The 20,549-nt window shown below is 46.8% G+C and overlaps 14 non-coding genes and 4 pseudogenes across 14 annotated transcripts; all 18 read left to right on the top strand.

Moving 5' to 3' along the window:
• Positions 1-315: 315 nt before the first annotated feature.
• LOC146032894 (5S ribosomal RNA) lies at positions 316-434 on the top strand. Its single transcript, XR_014458307.1, has one exon. It is a non-coding gene; the product is annotated as a 5S ribosomal RNA (ribosomal RNA).
• Positions 435-778: 344 nt separating this feature from the next.
• LOC146033775 (5S ribosomal RNA) lies at positions 779-897 on the top strand. Its single transcript, XR_014459183.1, has one exon. It is a non-coding gene; the product is annotated as a 5S ribosomal RNA (ribosomal RNA).
• A 345-nt stretch (positions 898-1,242) lies between these two features.
• LOC146034329 (5S ribosomal RNA) lies at positions 1,243-1,360 on the top strand. Its single transcript, XR_014459736.1, has one exon. It is a non-coding gene; the product is annotated as a 5S ribosomal RNA (ribosomal RNA).
• Positions 1,361-1,705: 345 nt separating this feature from the next.
• On the top strand, positions 1,706-1,824 carry LOC146027664 (5S ribosomal RNA). The gene has a single exon (XR_014455054.1). It is a non-coding gene; the product is annotated as a 5S ribosomal RNA (ribosomal RNA).
• Positions 1,825-2,166: 342 nt separating this feature from the next.
• LOC146027449 (5S ribosomal RNA) lies at positions 2,167-2,285 on the top strand. The gene has a single exon (XR_014454850.1). It is a non-coding gene; the product is annotated as a 5S ribosomal RNA (ribosomal RNA).
• A 343-nt stretch (positions 2,286-2,628) lies between these two features.
• LOC146028162 (5S ribosomal RNA) lies at positions 2,629-2,747 on the top strand (annotated as a pseudogene).
• A 345-nt stretch (positions 2,748-3,092) lies between these two features.
• LOC146030701 (5S ribosomal RNA) lies at positions 3,093-3,211 on the top strand. The gene has a single exon (XR_014456192.1). It is a non-coding gene; the product is annotated as a 5S ribosomal RNA (ribosomal RNA).
• Positions 3,212-3,556: 345 nt separating this feature from the next.
• LOC146032390 (5S ribosomal RNA) lies at positions 3,557-3,675 on the top strand. Its single transcript, XR_014457828.1, has one exon. It is a non-coding gene; the product is annotated as a 5S ribosomal RNA (ribosomal RNA).
• A 345-nt stretch (positions 3,676-4,020) lies between these two features.
• Positions 4,021-4,138, top strand: LOC146034328 (5S ribosomal RNA). The gene has a single exon (XR_014459734.1). It is a non-coding gene; the product is annotated as a 5S ribosomal RNA (ribosomal RNA).
• Positions 4,139-4,483: 345 nt separating this feature from the next.
• Positions 4,484-4,602, top strand: LOC146032595 (5S ribosomal RNA). The gene has a single exon (XR_014458022.1). It is a non-coding gene; the product is annotated as a 5S ribosomal RNA (ribosomal RNA).
• Positions 4,603-4,947: 345 nt separating this feature from the next.
• LOC146027447 (5S ribosomal RNA) lies at positions 4,948-5,066 on the top strand. Its single transcript, XR_014454849.1, has one exon. It is a non-coding gene; the product is annotated as a 5S ribosomal RNA (ribosomal RNA).
• A 343-nt stretch (positions 5,067-5,409) lies between these two features.
• LOC146028161 (5S ribosomal RNA) lies at positions 5,410-5,528 on the top strand (annotated as a pseudogene).
• Positions 5,529-5,873: 345 nt separating this feature from the next.
• Positions 5,874-5,992, top strand: LOC146033298 (5S ribosomal RNA). Its single transcript, XR_014458707.1, has one exon. It is a non-coding gene; the product is annotated as a 5S ribosomal RNA (ribosomal RNA).
• A 340-nt stretch (positions 5,993-6,332) lies between these two features.
• LOC146034514 (5S ribosomal RNA) lies at positions 6,333-6,451 on the top strand. The gene has a single exon (XR_014459918.1). It is a non-coding gene; the product is annotated as a 5S ribosomal RNA (ribosomal RNA).
• Positions 6,452-6,793: 342 nt separating this feature from the next.
• On the top strand, positions 6,794-6,902 carry LOC146029248 (5S ribosomal RNA; annotated as a pseudogene).
• A 345-nt stretch (positions 6,903-7,247) lies between these two features.
• On the top strand, positions 7,248-7,366 carry LOC146033421 (5S ribosomal RNA). Its single transcript, XR_014458830.1, has one exon. It is a non-coding gene; the product is annotated as a 5S ribosomal RNA (ribosomal RNA).
• A 7,336-nt stretch (positions 7,367-14,702) lies between these two features.
• On the top strand, positions 14,703-14,811 carry LOC146029627 (5S ribosomal RNA; annotated as a pseudogene).
• Positions 14,812-15,156: 345 nt separating this feature from the next.
• Positions 15,157-15,275, top strand: LOC146033420 (5S ribosomal RNA). Its single transcript, XR_014458829.1, has one exon. It is a non-coding gene; the product is annotated as a 5S ribosomal RNA (ribosomal RNA).
• Positions 15,276-20,549: the final 5,274 nt, after the last annotated feature.

The following is a 20,549-nucleotide window of genomic DNA, read 5'->3' as shown; positions in this document are numbered from 1 at the left end:
CTCTAGCTATTTTAATTGGAAACTTTTTCTTTTTATTGCCGATACAGACATTTGGGAGAGGTCAAACAGACACAATAGTCATCACCTAAAGACTTACCACACTGTTTCGGCCCAATTCCAACTGCTTTTGGCAGCTAAACAGTGTTGAGCCTCTTTAGTAGATTAATTTGAGACCACCTGCTTATATCATGTCATGTAGGTCTTTTTACATTACCAACACATGATTTTTTTCAGTAAGCCAAAACAGTTAGGAAACTTTTTTATTAACTTACCTGGTTATAGAAGTAGAACAGGGCAAAAAAGTGCCTGTATCTCACCTACAGCCATACCACATTGGATATGCCTAATCTCGTCTGATCTTGGAAGCTAAGCAGTGTTGGGCCTGGTTAGTACTTGGGTGGGAGACCATATGGGAACACCAGGTGCTGTAGGTTTTTTCCCATTACTGGCAAATTTTTTTATTCTCTAGCTATTTAAATTGGAAACTTTTTCTTTTTATTGCCGATACAGACATTTGGGAGAGGTCAAACAGACACAATAGTCATCACCTAAAGACTTACCACACTGTTTCGGCCCAATTCCAACTGCTTTTGGCAGCTAAACAGTGTTGAGCCTCTTTAGTAGATTAATTTGAGACCACCTGCTTATATCATGTCATGTAGGTCTTTTTACATTACCAACACATGATTTTTTTCAGTAAGCCAATACAGTTAGGAAACTTTTTTATTAACTTACCTGGTTATAGAAGTAGAAGAGGGCAAAAAAGTGCCTGTATCTCACCTACAGCCATACCACATTGGATACGCCCAATCTTGTCTGATCTTGGAAGCTAAGCAGTGTTGGGCCTGGTTAGTACTTAGGTGGGAGACCACATTGGAACACCAGGTGCTGTAGGTTTTTTCCCATTACTGGCAAATTGTTTTGATTCTCTAGCTATTTAAATTGGAAACTTTTTCTTTTTATTGCCGATACAGACATTTGGAAGAGGTCAAACAGACACAATAGCCATCACCTAAAAACTTACCACACTGTTTCGGCCCAATTCCAACTGCTTTTGGCAGCTAAACAGTGTTGAGCCTCTTTAGTAGATTAATTTGAGACCACCTGCTTATATCATGTCATGTAGGTCTTTTTACATTACCAACACATGATTTTTTTCAGTAAGCCAAAACAGTTAGGAAACTTTTTTATTAACTTACCTGGTTATAGAAGTAGAAGAGGGCAAAAAAGTGCCTGTATCTCACCTACAGCCATACCACATTGGATATGCCTAATCTCGTCTGATCTTGGAAACTAAGCAGTGTTGGGCCTGGTTAGTACTTGGTGGGAGACCATATGGGAACACCAGGTGCTGTAGGTTTTTTCCCATTACTGGCAAATTGTTTTTATTCTCTAGCTATTTAAATTGGAAACTTTTTCTTTTTATTGCCGATACAGACATTTGGGAGAGGTCAAACAGACACAATAGTCATCACCTAAAGACTTACCACACTGTTTCGGCCCAATTCCAACTGCTTTTGGCAGCTAAACAGTGTTGAGCCTCTTTAGTAGATTAATTTGAGACCACCTGCTTATATCATGTCATGTAGGTCTTTTTACATTAGCAACACATGATTTTTTTCAGTAAGCCAATACAGTTAGGAAACTTTTTTATTAACTTACCTGGTTATAGAAGTAGAAGAGGGCAAAAAAGTGCCTGTATCTCACCTACAGCCATACCACATTGGCTACGCCCAATCTCGTCTGATCTTGGAAGCTAAGCAGTGTTGGGCCTGGTTAGTACTTGGGTGGGAGACCACATTGGGACACCCGGTGCTGTAGGATTTTTTCCATTACTGGCAAATTGTTTTTATTCTCTAGCTATTTAAATTGGAAACTTTTTTTTATTGCCAGTACAGACATTTGGAAGAGGTCAAACAGACACAATAGCCATCACCTAAAAACTTACCACACTGTTTAGGCCCAATTCCAACTGCTTTTGGCAGCTAAACAGTGTTGAGCCTCTTTAGTAGATTAATTTGAGACCACCTGCTTATATCATGTCCTGTAGGTCTTTTTACATTACCAACACATGATTTTTTTCAGTAAGCCAAAACTGTTAGGAAACTTTTTTATTAGCTTACCTGGTTATAGAAGTAGAAGAGGGCAAAAAAGTGCTCGTATTTCACCTACAGCCATACCACATTGGATACGCCCATTCTCGTCTGTTCTTGGAAGCTAAGCAGTGTTGGGCCTGGTTAGTACTTGGGTGGGAGACCACATGGGAACACCCGGTGCTGTAGGATTTTTTCCATTACTGGCAAATTGTTTTTATTCTCTAGCTATTTAAATTGGAAACTTTTTTTTATTGCCAGTACAGACATTTGGAAGAGGTCAAACAGACACAATAGCCATCACCTAAAAACTTACCACACTGTTTAGGCCCAATTCCAACTGCTTTTGGCAGCTAAACAGTGTTGAGCCTCTTTAGTAGATTAATTTGAGACCACCTGCTTATATCATGTCATGTAGGTCTTTTTACATTACCAACACATGATTTTTGTTCCGTAAGCCAAAACAGTTAGGAAACTTTTTTATTAACTTACCTGGTTATAGAAGTAGAAGAGGGCAAAATAGTGCCTGTATCTCACCTACAGCCATACCACATTGGATATGCCTAATCTCGTCTGATCGTGGAAGCTAAGAAGTGTTGGGCCTGGTTAGTACTTGGGTGGGAGACCATATGGGAACACCAGGTGCTGTAGGTTTTTTCCCATTACTGGCAAATTGTTTTTATTCTCTAGCTATTTTAATTGGAAACTTTTTCTTTTTATTGCCGATACAGACATTTGGGAGAGGTCAAACAGACACAATAGTCATCACCTAAAGACTTACCACACTGTTTCGGCCCAATTCCAACTGCTTTTGGCAGCTAAACAGTGTTGAGCCTCTTTAGTAGATTAATTTGAGACCACCTGCTTATATCATGTCATGTAGGTCTTTTTACATTACCAACACATGATTTTTTTCAGTAAGCCAAAACAGTTAGGAAACTTTTTTATTAACTTACCTGGTTATAGAAGTAGAAGAGGGCAAAAAAGTGCCTGTATCTCACCTACAGCCATACCACATTGGATACGCCCAATCTCGTCTGATCTTGGAAGCTAAGCAGTGTTGGGCCTGGTTAGTACTTGGGTGGGAGACCATATGGGAACACCAGGTGCTGTAGGTTTTTTCCCATTACTGGCAAATTGTTTTGATTCTCTAGCTATTTAAATTGGAAACTTTTTCTTTTTATTGCCGATACAGACATTTGGGAGAGGTCAAACAGACACAATAGTCATCACCTAAAGACTTACCACACTGTTTCGGCCCAATTCCAACTGCTTTTGGCAGCTAAACAGTGTTGAGCCTCTTTAGTAGATTAATTTGAGACCACCTGCTTATATCATGTCATGTAGGTCTTTTTACATTACCAACACATGATTTTTTTCAGTAAGCCAATACAGTTAGGAAACTTTTTTATTAACTTACCTGGTTATAGAAGTAGAAGAGGGCAAAAAAGTGCCTGTATCTCACCTACAGCCATACCACATTGGATACGCCCAATCTTGTCTGATCTTGGAAGCTAAGCAGTGTTGGGCCTGGTTAGTACTTAGGTGGGAGACCACATGGGAACACCAGGTGCTGTAGGTTTTTTCCCATTACTGGCAAATTGTTTTGATTCTCTAGCTATTTAAATTGGAAACTTTTTCTTTTTATTGCCGATACAGACATTTGGAATAGGTCAAACAGACACAATAGCCATCACCTAAAAACTTACCACACTGTTTCGGCCCAATTCCAACTGCTTTTGGCAGCTAAACAGTGTTGAGCCTCTTTAGCAGATTAATTTGAGACCACCTGCTTATATCATGTCATGTAGGTCTTTTTACATTACCAACACATGATTTTTTTCAGTAAGCCAAAACAGTTAGGAAACTTTTTTATTAACTTACCTGGTTATAGAAGTAGAAGAGGGCAAAAAAGTGCCTGTATCTCACCTACAGCCATACCACATTGGATATGCCTAATCTCGTCTGATCTTGGAAACTAAGCAGTGTTGGGCCTGGTTAGTACTTGGTGGGAGACCATATGGGAACACCAGGTGCTGTAGGTTTTTTCCCATTACTGGCAAATTGTTTTTATTCTCTAGCTATTTAAATTGGAAACTTTTTCTTTTTATTGCCGATACAGACATTTGGGAGAGGTCAAACAGACACAATAGTCATCACCTAAAGACTTACCACACTGTTTCGGCCCAATTCCAACTGCTTTTGGCAGCTAAACAGTGTTGAGCCTCTTTAGTAGATTAATTTGAGACCACCTGCTTATATCATGTCATGTAGGTCTTTTTACATTAGCAACACATGATTTTTTTCAGTAAGCCAATACAGTTATGAAACTTTTTTATTAACTTACCTGGTTATAGAAGTAGAAGAGGGCAAAAAAGTGCCTGTATCTCACCTACAGGCATACCACATTGGATACGCCCAATCTCGTCTGATCTTGGAAGCTAAGCAGTGTTGGGCCTGGTTAGTACTTAGGTGGGAGACCACATGGGAACACCAGGTGCTGTAGGTTTTTTCCCATTACTGGCAAATTGTTTTGATTCTCTAGCTATTTAAATTGGAAACTTTTTCTTTTTATTGCCGATACAGACATTTGGAAGAGGTCAAACAGACACAATAGCCATCACCTAAAAACTTACCACACTGTTTCGGCCCAAGTCCAACTGCTTTTGGCAGCTAAACAGTGTTGAGCCTCTTTAGTAGATTAATTTGAGACCACCTGCTTATATCATGTCCTGTAGGTCTTTTTACATTACCAACACATGATTTTTTTCAGTAAGCCAAAACTGTTAGGAAACTTTTTTATTAGCTTACCTGGTTATAGAAGTAGAAGAGGGCAAAAAAGTGCTTGTATTTCACCTACAGCCATACCACATTGGATACGCCCATTCTCGTCTGTTCTTGGAAGCTAAGCAGTGTTGGGCCTGGTTAGTACTTGGGTGGGAGACCACATGGGAACACCCGGTGCTGTAGGATTTTTTCCATTACTGGCAAATTGTTTTTATTCTCTAGCTATTTAAATTGGAAACTTTTTTTTATTGCCAGTACAGACATTTGGAAGAGGTCAAACAGACACAATAGCCATCACCTAAAAACTTACCACACTGTTTAGGCCCAATTCCAACTGCTTTTGGCAGCTAAACAGTGTTGAGCCTCTTTAGTAGATTAATTTGAGACCACCTGCTTATATCATGTCATGTAGGTCTTTTTACATTACCAACACATGATTTTTGTTCCGTAAGCCAAAACAGTTAGGAAACTTTTTTATTAACTTACCTGGTTATAGAAGTAGAAGAGGGCAAAATAGTGCCTGTATCTCACCTACAGCCATACCACATTGGATATGCCTAATCTCGTCTGATCGTGGAAGCTAAGAAGTGTTGGGCCTGGTTAGTACTTGGGTGGGAGACCATATGGGAACACCAGGTGCTGTAGGTTTTTTCCCATTACTGGCAAATTGTTTTTATTCTCTAGCTATTTTAATTGGAAACTTTTTCTTTTTATTGCCGATACAGACATTTGGGAGAGGTCAAAGAGACACAATAGTCATCACCTAAAGACTTACCACACTGTTTCAGCCCAATTCCAACTGCTTTTGGCAGCTAAACAGTGTTGAGCCTCTTTAGTAGATTAATTTGAGACCACCTGCTTATATCATGTCATGTAGGTCTTTTTACATTACCAACACATGTTTTTTTTCAGTAAGCCAATACAGTTAGGAAACTTTTTTATTAACTTACCTGGTTATAGAAGTAGAAGAGGGCAAAAAAGTGCCTGTATCTCACCTACAGCCATACCACATTGGATACGCCCAATCTCGTCTGATCTTGGAAGCTAAGCAGTGTTGGGCCTGGTTAGTACTTAGGTGGGAGACGACATGGGAACACCAGGTGCTGTAGGTTTTTTCCCATTACTGGCAAATTGTTTTGATTCTCTAGCTATTTAAATTGGAAAAAAATTTTTATTGCCAGTACAGACATTTGGAAGAGGTCAAACAGACACAATAGCCATCACCTAAAACTTACCACACTGTTTCGGCCCAATTCCAACTGCTTTTGGCAGCTAAACAGTGTTGAGCCTCTTTAGTAGATTAATTTGAGACCACCTGCTTATATCATGTCCTGTAGGTCTTTTTACTTTACCAACACATGATTTTTTTCAGTAAGCCAAAACTGTTAGGAAACTTTTTATTAGCTTACCTGGTTATAGAAGTAGAAGAGGGCAAAAAAGTGCTTGTATTTCACCTACAGCCATACCACATTGGCTACGCCCAATCTTGTCTGATCTTGGAAGCTAAGCAGTGTTGGGCCTGGTTAGTACTTGGGTGGGAGACCACATGGGAACACCCGGTGCTGTAGGATTTTTTCCATTACTGGCAAATTGTTTTTATTCTCTAGCTATTTAAATTGGAAACTTTTTTTTATTGCCAGTACAGACATTTGGAAGAGGTCAAACAGACACAATAGCCATCACCTAAAAACTTACCACACTGTTTAGGCCCAATTCCAACTGCTTTTGGCAGCTAAACAGTGTTGAGCCTCTTTAGTAGATTAATTTGAGACCACCTGCTTATATCATGTCCTGTAGGTCTTTTTACATTACCAACACATGATTTTTTTCAGTAAGCCAAAACAGTTAGGAAACATTTTTATTAGCTTACCTGGTTATAGAAGTAGAAGAGGGCAAAATAGTGCCTGTATCACACCTACAGCCATACCACATTGGATACGCCTGATCTTGGAAGCTAAGCAGTGTTGGGCCTGGTTAGTACTTAGGTGGGAGACCATATGGGAACACCAGGTGTTGTAGGTTTTTTCCCATTACTGGCAAATTGTTTTTATTCTCTAGCTATTTAAATTGGAAACTTTTTCTTTTTATTGCCGATACAGACAGTTGGGAGAGGTCAAACAGACACAATAGTCATCACCTAAACACTTACCACACTGTTTCGGCCCAATTCCAACTGCTTTTGGCAGCTAAACAGTGTTGAGCCACTTTAGTAGATTAATTTGAGACCACCTGCTTATATCATGTCATGGAGGTCTTTTTACATTACCAACACATGATTTTTTTCAGTAAGCCAATACAGTTAGGAAACTTTTTTATTAACTTACCTGGTTATAGAAGTAGAAGAGGGAAAAAAAGTGCCTGTATCTCACCTACAGCCATACCACATTGGATACGCCCAATCTCGTCTGATCTTGGAAGCTAAGCAGTGTTGGGCCTGGTTAGTACTTGGGTGGGAGACCATATTGGAACACCTGGTGCTGTAGGATGTTTTCCATTACTGGCAAATTGTTTTTATTCTCTAGCTATTTAAATTGGAAACTTTTTTTTATTGCCAGTACAGACATTTAAAAGAGGTCAAACAGGGGGGCGTGGCCTGACACGCTTGCGGAGAGGACGTGACTCACCGGAGCTCCCGTCCCCGCCGCCTTCTCCCGGTCCCTGGAGCCGCCGATCAGCCCAGAGCACAGCTCCCTCGCTCCCATTCAGCCCCCCTGCCCTCCGACTGCCCGGGACCCCCAGCCGCGGAGCCGAGAAGTGCTTTTAAGCGCTTCTGCGGGTTGCGGCCTGGTCCGGGGGTTGGAGCCGGGGCCTAGATTTCCGGGAGACGGAGGACGCGGCGCGAGCGGCCGCGAACACCGGACCCCACCTGCGGCTCTCAGTGGGTCCGCTGGACCCGGGGACCCCCTGCCTACCTCCCCCATAGACGCACGCTGAGATAGACGCCCGGCTGCCCCTGAGACCTGCGGCAGCAGCAGCGGACGCCTGTGCCCTCCTCCGCAATAATCCGGACCCACGGACCCCAGCACACTGTGAGTAGCCCCAGGAGGGGTATATACAGCTCCCCCCCATATTCTCCCAGGCCATCACAGCTGGGGCCGGGGCCTCCAGGCGACCACCATTCTATCATTTACTGCTAAAACCCCAGACCCAGCGCAGCACAAACACACATCCCCCTGTGCCTCTGCCACTATCCACCATTTGGGACCCCCCTGCTGGGGATAATTCTCTGCAAGGTCCCTCTGGCACTAGGGGCCCTTTCAGAAAACAAGACCAGACTGCTGTAGCGGCCAGCAGAGGCAACACTCCAGCATCAGTTCTCTCCCCCCCTGGTGCAGCATACCTTGCCAACGCCCTGTTACTGAGCACCCAGTGAGACTAAACTAAGTGAGCTCCCTTCAGCAGCTCTAATGTGACCAATCCGCCTCCATGGCTGCCACTCTTTAACGACCTACACCTAGTTCTATCCATGCTTGGGTGATTTGATGTTCTAACCCCCTCGGTGCCGAACCCCTCCTCTATCTCAGTAGCATTGGCAGTGCCCATAGTACATTATGCCTCCAAAGAAAGTTAAGGAAGCTGCCCCAGTCAAGGTCTCTATGGTCTCCAGGAGAACCTCTCAAATCCCAGTAGCCAGTACCAGCCCCCCGAGGTCTGCGCCAGCCCCGTCGGGGACGGCAAGCGAGTTTGGCCCCCCTATCGGGATGGCGGGGATTGACGCTGAATCTGACGCGCCTGTGACGGTCAAATCCCTTTGCCAGGTCTTCGCTGCATTCCAGGCGGAGATAGCTAAAGACCTAAAACTTGCAATACGCGAAGTTAAAACTGAGCTAGTGGCGATTGGCGACAGGACGGATCACCTGGAAAGGAAGATGGAGGAGCTGGTCACATCCCATAATGATCTTATATCCTCATATGACCGCCAGCAGGTGGAGCTCACCCAAATCAAAACTAAAATGGCCGATCTTGAAGACAGGTCGAGACGTAACAACGTTAAGATCAGGGGCATCCCAGACTCAGTGGCCAACTCTGAACTCGAGGGATATGTCACCACCCTGTTCCACAAGCTCCTACCCACCACAGACCCCAAAGATCTACTGATAGATCGCATCCACCGGCTCCCAAGACCCAAATCTGTTTCAGCTGACCTACCCAAAGACACCCTCCTTCGGGTACACTTCTTCACGATCAAAGAAAAGCTTCTGAAGGCAGCCCGTGAATCCAGGAACACCGATACTTTGGGTGGTCTCCAATTATTCCAGGACTTCTCCCCTGCAACCTTGGCCAGCAGAAGAGCGTTCTCCCCCATCACCACAGCCCTCCGTTCCCACGACATCCGATACCGCTGGGGGTTCCCAGTGAAGTTGATTATATACTATGAAGATGCCACCTTCAACGTCTCTTCCCTTGAAGCAGGGGTTAAACTCCTATTAGAATGGGACATCCCGATTACAGAACCCCAAGAGCAGAAGCGGCCGAGGGTTATGCGCCAAGAATGGTCAAACACCTGAAACCCCATGGGCCGCCGCGTGCTCTCTCCACTTCTTGTTTATTGGACCATGCCAACGTGCCCCCTGCATCCCGCCTCACTGGATTGAGGCCAGGGCGATAAGTATCAGTTTATATTGTTTATCTTGCAGTGCGGGGCTCTGGGCGCATGGCCCATTTCTACTGTTAGTTATGTTTATTAGTTTATATTTGCACACTTCTCAGCCTCCCTATACGGTTGGAACTTGATAGCTTAAGAGAGCTTTGTTGTATTAATAATGTTTTTCACCCTCTCTAAACTTCTGTACCTCAGAAGGAACTAGGTAATTTGTTAATTGCTAAATGTTAATGCTACCCGATGTTAGCCGGGTCAAACTAAAGAGTGGCGGACCCTGCCTCCTTTCAAGAGCCAGGCCACCACCCCCTAACTTCCTCATACTACTGCATGAATCCTTTTCCACCTTCCCCTGCAGTAGTCATGCGGGTCCCAATTGTTGGACCCTTTTGTTTTACCTATCCCTTTTTCTTCTTTCACACCCACCCTCCCTCCCTCATATGTCCCAGTGTTCCCCCTCCCTCTTCCCCTCCCCCCCACCTCTGGACCTCAACTCCCATCTCCTCCTCAACTGCTGATATCACTATTCCTGTAAAGATATTTCATTGTTACATTATGCATTTCCCTGATCTCCTGTCATGCCTAAGTTTCTGTCGTTGAATGTTAAAGGGCTGAACTCCCCAAATAAGCGCAGGTTAGCCCTCTCCTACTTCCGTACACATAAGGCGGACATAGTAGCTCTACAGGAGACACACTTTACCTCCCTCAACCCTCCCATGCTCAGGGACACGACCTTCCCCACAGCTTACTTTGCTAATGGCCCCTTTAAACGAAACGGTGTTGCAATCCTGTTTAATAAGAATACATCCTTTGTCTACCAATCCCACATAGCTGACAAGAACGGCAGGTACCTGATACTGTCGGGACTCTTGGAGGATAGACCGATGACCATAGTATCCATATACGCCCCCAATACAAATCAGGTTCCCTTCCTACGCAAACTTTTCTCCCTTATCCAGAGGTCCTCCAGGGGTTCTCTGATTCTACTAGGTGACCTCAATCTAGTCCTGGACCCCTCATTAGACAAATCCCGTCGCCCACCCACTCACCAAACCCCTTCTGCCAACCAATCGACAGCTCTACGCAACCTTCTCATAGAATTCGACCTATATGACACTTGGAGAACGACCTACCCCTCGGGCCGAGAATACACCTTCTAATCCCCAGTACACAACTCGTATTCTAGGATCGACTACATTATATGTGATAAATGGTCTCTGCAACACTCTAGAGACGTGGATATCCTTCCAATCACGTGGTCTGACCATGCCCCCGTGGTCTGGCACTGGAACTTCCATCCCTCCAATACAGTAGGAGCAAGTTTCATCTTTGCTCCTTTGGGCGTGGCTAGCCATGGCTAGCCATGGCTATTCTATTGTTCTCAGCTGCAATACAATACGTATTGCAGCTGAGAACAATAGAATAGCCATGGCTGGCCATGGCTAGCCATGGCCAAAGGAGCAAAGATGAAACTTGCTCCTACTGTATACCCCCTAGACCCTGGCGCTTGTTCCCTCATCTCCTCACAAACCCAATAGCCAAAGACACCATTTTAAAAGCGATGGAGTCCTACATGGCCAATAACCTACCATCCGACACCTCCACTATAAACCACTGGTGCGCATTCAAGGCCGTCACCAGGGGTGCAGCCATCCAGGCAGGTGCCAACATGAAGCGTAGGGCCATCTTGTCCCAAAAAACACTGGAGTCTAAATTGTCTACTCTCGAGGAGCAGAACAAGACGTCCCCTTCTAACTCCCTAAAAAAAGAGCTGGCTTCAGTACGGAGCCAGCTTCAAAAACTACTTCTTGCCCGCACCCAATCTGCCCTAAATAGGCTGCGCCATAAATTTTATCTCTCAAGCAACAGATCAGGTAGGATGCTGGCCCGGAAACTGCGCGCCCAACAAGCCAGGAATAGGATAAAATGTATAATCTCCCCCAGTAAAAAGAAACTCAACAACCCTAAAGATATCGCGAATCAATTCGCAGAATACTACTCCGAGCTATATAACTTATCCCGAGACCCCTCCACTCCCCAACCCTCGAGTGACACCATCTCGGCCTTTCTAGAAGGATTACAGTTTCCCTCTCTCACCCCAGAACAGTTAAATTCACTAAACGCCCCATGGTCAGTAACAGAGATCCAATTGGCCATTAAATCCCTCCCCCGCAACAAGGCCCCAGGACCAGATGGGTTCATCACTGATTTCTACACCGCTTTTAGCGACCTCCTATCTCCATATTTAACTGACCTATTCAACGAATTGTCCTCCTCGGGTCACGCTCCCCCAGAACTCCTAGAAGCCCGTATAGTGACCATCCCAAAACCAGGTAAAAATCCGACATTTTGCCAAAACTACCGCCCAATTGCCCTACTGAATAGCGATATTAAATTATTTGCTAAATTGCTGGCCATGCGGATTAACCAATTTCTGCCCTTGCTGGTGCACCCGGACCAGACGGGGTTTGTCCCGGGGCGTCAGGCCTCGGACAATACCAGAAGAGTGTTTGACCTGATCGACTCTCTCTTCACGGGCCAAGACCTCCTCCTACTGTCACTAGATGCTGAAAAGGCATTTGACAGGTTGAACTGGCATTATATGCGGGAGGTACTATTGCGCTTTGGTTTCAGGAATCGGATCCTTACTTCGATCCTGTCACTGTACAGCACCCCGTCGGCCCGGGTGTTCAGTAATGGTTTCCTTTCAAATCCATTTATGATCACCAATGGTACTAGGCAGGGCTGCCCGCTCTCCCCCTTAATCTTTGTCCTTTCAATCGAACCACTAGCCATGTCTATCCGCAACGACCCCAACATACCCGGCCTACAGACAGGCCCTATTAGCCATAAACTTAGCCTCTTTGCGGACGACGTGCTCCTTTTCGTACCTAGCCCCATTAAGTCCTTGCCGCTAATCCACGCCACACTCGATTCCTATAGCGCAGCTTCTTACTACAAGCTTAACACGACCAAAACTGATGCCCTCCCGATCAACCTCGCAAACGCTCTCCCCTACTTGAAGTCTACCTATAAATATAACTGGCAAGCCGACTCTATCAAATACCTCGGGATCCATATACCCCCAAACAGAGCCTCTGTCTTTGAAGTCAACCTAGTTCCCCTCCTCGCCTCTCTCACCTCACTCTCCAAGTCTTGGCTTTCATTTGAGATATCCTGGATGGGACGTATGGCGGCATTCAAGATGTCACTCCTTCCTAAACTGATGTACTTGTTCCGTACCATCCCCTACGCTTTCCCCAAGAAGTATCTGAAGATAGCCACTTCCATACTGACTAAATATGTCTGGTCTACTAAGCCTCCAGCGATGGCCCGATCTAAAATGTCGATCCCAAGGGCCTTCGGAGGGCTTGACCTCCCCGATCTATATCAGTACCAGGCGGCATGTCTCCTAGCCCCGATCAAACATTACTTTGAATATACGACACCCAGAGCCTGGGTGAGCATTGAGCGAGCCCACTACACTCTAATCCCAATAGCTGACCTATTTAAAATACCAAAACACGTTAGGCCCCCCCTCCCAGGCCTGCTCCCATCTACTATAGCCACCCTAAACTCCTGGGACCAACTGCATACCACCCTCCGCACCCAGTCGGCCATCTCCACCTCCTTACCCATTACGACAGTAGCAAAACTAATCCCCAACTTTAATCTGAATACATGGAAGGCCTGCGGAATCAAGACCCTGGGGGATGCTTTGGGATCCCATGCGTTACTCCCATTCTCCTCCCTGCAAGAAACTTTCTCATTACCAGCCTCAGAAAACTACCATTATATACAGATAGCCCATTGGTGGAAAGCCCACTTCCACAACTACTCCCCACCAGACGCACATTCCCAATTAGCCCTCTCCCGACCCTACCTGACGCAATCTAGAGGAGATATCTCTTTCTGGTATAGCACTCTGATGACCCCCCGTGAATTTACTAAGACATCCGCACATAAAAAGTGGGAGTCTGACCTGGGCATCCAGTTCACCCCACTCCAGTGGCGCCGGATCTTCTTATCTTCCTACTCAATGTCCCGCTGCCTCAACCACACAGAGATGCACGTCAAATTGATTAACCGGCTCTACTTGACTCCAGACCGCCTTCACACTTTCTGGCCGTCATGCTCCAACCAGTGCTGGCGCCAATGTGGGAACATAGGCACCATTTATCATATTTTCTGGACTTGCCCCAAACTTAGAGCATATTGGGAAGAGGTATTCATATTAATCTCCACAGTCATCCAAACAACCCTCGCCCCTGACCCAACGATTGCCTTGCTACAGGTGTTCCCCCAGGAAATCCCCCAAGGGAAAACTTATGTTCTCGGACATATTCTCATCGCTGCTCGGGCAAACTTGGCCCAACACTGGAAGCAGGCATCCCCGCCCCCCTTCCTTCAGGTTATCCTAAAAATAAACCACCACTTCCATATGGAGACCAGTTTCCTCCCCCAATCACCCAAATCCTCCCACTCCCGTTGGTCTCCCTGGAGCAGATACACAGCCGAAGAGGAGATGGCCGGTGCCCGGCCCTCCACTTCCACTTCCTCTCCCCAAGGGCCACAATTTAACCTGAACGAACTACCTGACTCCCCTACCATACCAGGAGTATAACTCTATAGAAGCCCCCTCCCTACACGGTGGCTACTAGGCTCCTTCTGGAGGTGGCGACCGAGACAGGTGTTCCAGTCTTCCTGCACTAGTGGGGTATCGCATTGCACTAAGAGGTAGTGTCCTAGGCTTTGTCTCTGTTTTGTATGTCAATATGGATCGCTCTGCGTAGCGACTCGTTCGGAGATGTCTATTATGTTGATTCCAATTTCATTGTATTGCATTTGAAGTCCATCCCCCCCCCCCCATTCCCCCCCCCCCCATGCTTCCCCCTTTTTACTTTCTGTACCCCATATAAAAATTTTGTACCAATAAAAATCTATTGATGTAAAAAAAAAAAAAAGAGGTCAAACAGACACAATAGCCATCACCTAAAAACTTACCACACTGTTTAGGCCCAATTCCAACTGCTTTTGGCAGCTAAACAGTGTTGAGCCTCTTTAGTAGATTAATTTGAGACCACCTGCTTATATCATGTCATGTAGGTCTTTTTACATTACCAACACATGATTTTTTTCAGTAAGCCAATACAGTTAGGAAACTTTTTTATTAACTTACCTGGTTATAGAAGTAGAAGAGGGCAAAAAAGTGCCTGTATCTCACCTACAGCCATACCACATTGGATACGCCTGATCTTGGAAGCTAAGCAGTGTTGTGCCTGGTTAGTACTTAGGTGGGAGACCATATGGGAACACCAGGTGTTGTAGGTTTTTTCCCATTACTGGCAAATTGTTTTTATTCTCTAGCTATTTAAATTGGAAACTTTTTCTTTTTATTGCCGATACAGACATTTGGGAGAGGTCAAACAGACACAATAGTCATCACCTAAACACTTACCACACTGTTTCGGCCCAATTCCAACTGCTTTTGGCAGCTAAACAGTGTTGAGCCACTTTAGTAGATTAATTTGAGACCACCTGCTTATATCATGTCATGGAGGTCTTTTTACATTACCAACACATGATTTTTTTCAGTAAGCCAATACAGTTAGGAAACTTTTTTATTAACTTACCTGGTTATAGAAGTAGAAGAGGGAAAAAAAGTGCCTGTATCTCACCTACAGCCATACCACATTGGATACGCCCAATCTCGTCTGATCTTGGAAGCTAAGCAGTGTTGGGCCTGGTTAGTACTTGGGTGGGAGACCATATTGGAACACCTGGTGCTGTAGGATTTTTTCCATTACTGGCAAATTGTTTTTATTCTCTAGCTATTTAAATTGGAAACTTTTTTTTATTGCCAGTACAGACATTTAAAAGAGGTCAAACAGGGGGGCGTGGCCTGACACGCTTGCGGAGAGGACGTGACTCACCGGAGCTCCCGTCCCCGCCGCCTTCTCCCGGTCCCTGGAGCCGCCGATCAGCCCAGAGCACAGCTCCCTCGCTCCCATTCAGCCCCCCTGCCCTCCGACTGCCCGGGACCCCCAGCCGCGGAGCCGAGAAGTGCTTTTAAGCGCTTCTGCGGGTTGCGGCCTGGTCCGGGGGTTGGAGCCGGGGCCTAGATTTCCGGGAGACGGAGGACGCGGCGCGAGCGGCCGCGAACACCGGACCCCACCTGCGGCTCTCAGTGGGTCCGCTGGACCCGGGGACCCCCTGCCTACCTCCCCCATAGACGCACGCTGAGATAGACGCCCGGCTGCCCCTGAGACCTGCGGCAGCAGCAGCGGACGCCTGTGCCCTCCTCCGCAATAATCCGGACCCACGGACCCCAGCACACTGTGAGTAGCCCCAGGAGGGGTATATACAGCTCCCCCCCATATTCTCCCAGGCCATCACAGCTGGGGCCGGGGCCTCCAGGCGACCACCATTCTATCATTTACTGCTAAAACCCCAGACCCAGCGCAGCACAAACACACATCCCCCTGTGCCTCTGCCACTATCCACCATTTGGGACCCCCCTGCTGGGGATAATTCTCTGCAAGGTCCCTCTGGCACTAGGGGCCCTTTCAGAAAACAAGACCAGACTGCTGTAGCGGCCAGCAGAGGCAACACTCCAGCATCAGTTCTCTCCCCCCCTGGTGCAGCATACCTTGCCAACGCCCTGTTACTGAGCACCCAGTGAGACTAAACTAAGTGAGCTCCCTTCAGCAGCTCTAATGTGACCAATCCGCCTCCATGGCTGCCACTCTTTAACGACCTACACCTAGTTCTATCCATGCTTGGGTGATTTGATGTTCTAACCCCCTCGGTGCCGAACCCCTCCTCTATCTCAGTAGCATTGGCAGTGCCCATAGTACATTATGCCTCCAAAGAAAGTTAAGGAAGCTGCCCCAGTCAAGGTCTCTATGGTCTCCAGGAGAACCTCTCAAATCCCAGTAGCCAGTACCAGCCCCCCGAGGTCTGCGCCAGCCCCGTCGGGGACGGCAAGCGAGTTTGGCCCCCCTATCGGGATGGCGGGGATTGACGCTGAATCTGACGCGCCTGTGACGGTCAAATCCCTTTGCCAGGTCTTCGCTGCATTCCAGGCGGAGATAGCTAAAGACCTAAAACTTGCAATACGCGAAGTTAAAACTGAGCTAGTGGCGATTGGCGACAGGACGGATCACCTGGAAAGGAAGATGGAGGAGCTGGTCACATCCCATAATGATCTTATATCCTCATATGACCGCCAGCAGGTGGAGCTCACCCAAATCAAAACTAAAATGGCCGATCTTGAAGACAGGTCGAGACGTAACAACGTTAAGATCAGGGGCATCCCAGACTCAGTGGCCAACTCTGAACTCGAGGGATATGTCACCACCCTGTTCCACAAGCTCCTACCCACCACAGACCCCAAAGATCTACTGATAGATCGCATCCACCGGCTCCCAAGACCCAAATCTGTTTCAGCTGACCTACCCAAAGACACCCTCCTTCGGGTACACTTCTTCACGATCAAAGAAAAGCGGTACTTATGTAGTATCTGGGCTGCCGATTTCTAAATCGGGTCGGATCGGGAGATCGCATCGCATCGCATGCGACCATGCGATTCGATGCGATGCGATGCGATGCGATGACCCGATTTTTCCATAGGAATCAATGTTAAAATGGACTGAGTCCATTTTAACATGGAATTCAATGGGAAAAATGGGTCCTTTTCATACCCCTACTATCCAAGTGGGCATGGAGTTGGATATAAACCTGTGGCGAGCGTAGCGAGCCACCGAGCCCGAAGCGTGGCGAGCGAAGCGAGCCCCGCGAGGGGACGAATACCGTCCCCTCGCGGGGCTCGCTTCGCTCGCCACGCTTCGGGCTCGGTGGCTCGCTACGCTCGCCACAGGTTTATATCCAACTCCATGCCCACTTGGATAGTAGGGGTATGAAAAGGACCCATTTTTCCATAGGAATCATTTTAACATTGATTCCTATGGAAAAATCGGGTCATCGCATCCGATATCGCATCCGATATCGGATGCGATGCGATGCGATATCGCATCGCATCGCATCTGATTGTATGCCTTAACTTAAGGCATACAATCAAAAAATCGGCAGCCCAGATACTACATAAGTACCAGAAAAGCTTCTGAAGGCAGCCCGTGAATCCAGGAACACCGATACTTTGGGTGGTCTCCAATTATTCCAGGACTTCTCCCCTGCAACCTTGGCCAGCAGAAGAGCGTTCTCCCCCATCACCACAGCCCTCCATTCCCACGACATCCGATACCGCTGGGGGTTCCCAGTGAAGTTGATTATATACTATGAAGATGCCACCTTCAACGTCTCTTCCCTTGAAGCAGGGGTTAAACTCCTATTAGAATAAGACATCCCGATTACAGAACCCCAAGAGCAGAAGCGGCCGAGGGTTATGCGCCAAGAATGGTCAAACACCTGAAACCCCATGGGCCGCCGCGTGCTCTCTCCACTTCTTGTTTATTGGACGTGCCCCCTGCATCCCGCCTCACTGGATTGAGGCCAGGGCGATAAGTATCAGTTTATATTGTTTATCTTGCAGTGCGGGGCTCTGGGCGCATGGCCCATTTCTACTGTTAGTTATGTTTATTAGTTTATATTTGCACACTTCTCAGCCTCCCTATACGGTTGGAACTTGATAGCTTAAGAGAGCTTTGTTGTATTAATAATGTTTTTCACCCTCTCTAAACTTCTGTACCTCAGAAGGAACTAGGTAATTTGTTAATTGCTAAATGTTAATGCTACCCGATGTTAGCCGGGTCAAACTAAAGAGTGGCGGACCCTGCCTCCTTTCAAGAGCCAGGCCACCACCCCCTAACTTCCTCATACTACTGCATGAATCCTTTTCCACCTTCCCCTGCAGTAGTCATGCGGGTCCCAATTGTTGGACCCTTTTGTTTTACCTATCCCTTTTTCTTCTTTCACACCCACCCTCCCTCCCTCATATGTCCCAGTGTTCCCCCTCCCTCTTCCCCTCCCCCCCACCTCTGGACCTCAACTCCCATCTCCTCCTCAACTGCTGATATCACTATTCCTGTAAAGATATTTCATTGTTACATTATGCATTTCCCTGATCTCCTGTCATGCCTAAGTTTCTGTCGTTGAATGTTAAAGGGCTGAACTCCCCAAATAAGCGCAGGTTAGCCCTCTCCTACTTCCGTACACATAAGGCGGACATAGTAGCTCTACAGGAGACACACTTTACCTCCCTCAACCCTCCCATGCTCAGGGACACGACCTTCCCCACAGCTTACTTTGCTAATGGCCCCTTTAAACGAAACGGTGTTGCAATCCTGTTTAATAAGAATACATCCTTTGTCTACCAATCCCACATAGCTGACAAGAACGGCAGGTACCTGATACTGTCGGGACTCTTGGAGGATAGACCGATGACCATAGTATCCATATACGCCCCCAATACAAATCAGGTTCCCTTCCTACGCAAACTTTTCTCCCTTATCCAGAGGTCCTCCAGGGGTTCTCTGATTCTACTAGGTGACCTCAATCTAGTCCTGGACCCCTCATTAGACAAATCCCGTCGCCCACCCACTCACCAAACCCCTTCTGCCAACCAATCGACAGCTCTACGCAACCTTCTCATAGAATTCGACCTATATGACACTTGGAGAACGACCTACCCCTCGGGCCGAGAATACACCTTCTACTCCCCAGTACACAACTCGTATTCTAGGATCGACTACATTATATGTGATAAATGGTCTCTGCAACACTCTAGAGACGTGGATATCCTTCCAATCACGTGGTCTGACCATGCCCCCGTGGTCTGGCACTGGAACTTCCATCCCTTCAATACAGTAGGAGCAAGTTTCATCTTTGCTCCTTTGGGCGTGGCTAGCCATGGCTAGCCATGGCTATTCTATTGTTCTCAGCTGCAATACAATACGTATTGCAGCTGAGAACAATAGAATAGCCATGGCTGGCCATGGCTAGCCATGGCCAAAGGAGCAAAGATGAAACTTGCTCCTACTGTATACCCCCTAGACCCTGGCGCTTGTTCCCTCATCTCCTCACAAACCCAATAGCCAAAGACACCATTTTAAAAGCGATGGAGTCCTACATGGCCAATAACCTACCATCCGACACCTCCACTATAAACCACTGGTGCGCATTCAAGGCCGTCACCAGGGGTGCAGCCATCCAGGCAGGTGCCAACATGAAGCGTAGGGCCATCTTGTCCCAAAAAACACTGGAGTCTAAATTGTCTACTCTCGAGGAGCAGAACAAGACGTCCCCTTCTAACTCCCTAAAAAAAGAGCTGGCTTCAGTACGGAGCCAGCTTCAAAAACTACTTCTTGCCCGCACCCAATCTGCCCTAAATAGGCTGCGCCATAAATTTTATCTCTCAAGCAACAGATCAGGTAGGATGCTGGCCCGGAAACTGCGCGCCCAACAAGCCAGGAATAGGATAAAATGTATAATCTCCCCCAGTAAAAAGAAACTCAACAACCCTAAAGATATCGCGAATCAATTCGCAGAATACTACTCCGAGCTATATAACTTATCCCGAGACCCCTCCACTCCCCAACCCTCGAGTGACACCATCTCGGCCTTTCTAGAAGGATTACAGTTTCCCTCTCTCACCCCAGAACAGTTAAATTCACTAAACGCCCCATGGTCAGTAACAGAGATCCAATTGGCCATTAAATCCCTCCCCCGCAACAAGGCCCCAGGACCAGATGGGTTCATCACTGATTTCTACACCGCTTTTAGCGACCTCCTATCTCCATATTTAACTGACCTATTCAACGAATTGTCCTCCTCGGGTCACGCTCCCCCAGAACTCCTAGAAGCCCGTATAGTGACCATCCCAAAACCAGGTAAAAATCCGACATTTTGCCAAAACTACCGCCCAATTGCCCTACTGAATAGCGATATTAAATTATTTGCTAAATTGCTGGCCATGCGGATTAACCAATTTCTGCCCTTGCTGGTGCACCCGGACCAGACGGGGTTTGTCCCGGGGCGTCAGGCCTCGGACAATACCAGAAGAGTGTTCGACCTGATCGACTCTCTCTCCACGGGCCAAGACCTCCTCCTAC

Source organism: Crinia signifera, chromosome 8 (genome assembly GCF_055691185.1).
Source record: "Crinia signifera chromosome 8, ASM5569118v1, whole genome shotgun sequence".
NCBI classification, from domain to species: domain Eukaryota; kingdom Metazoa; phylum Chordata; class Amphibia; order Anura; family Myobatrachidae; genus Crinia; species Crinia signifera.
This window is presented reverse-complemented; position numbering and strand designations above follow the sequence as displayed.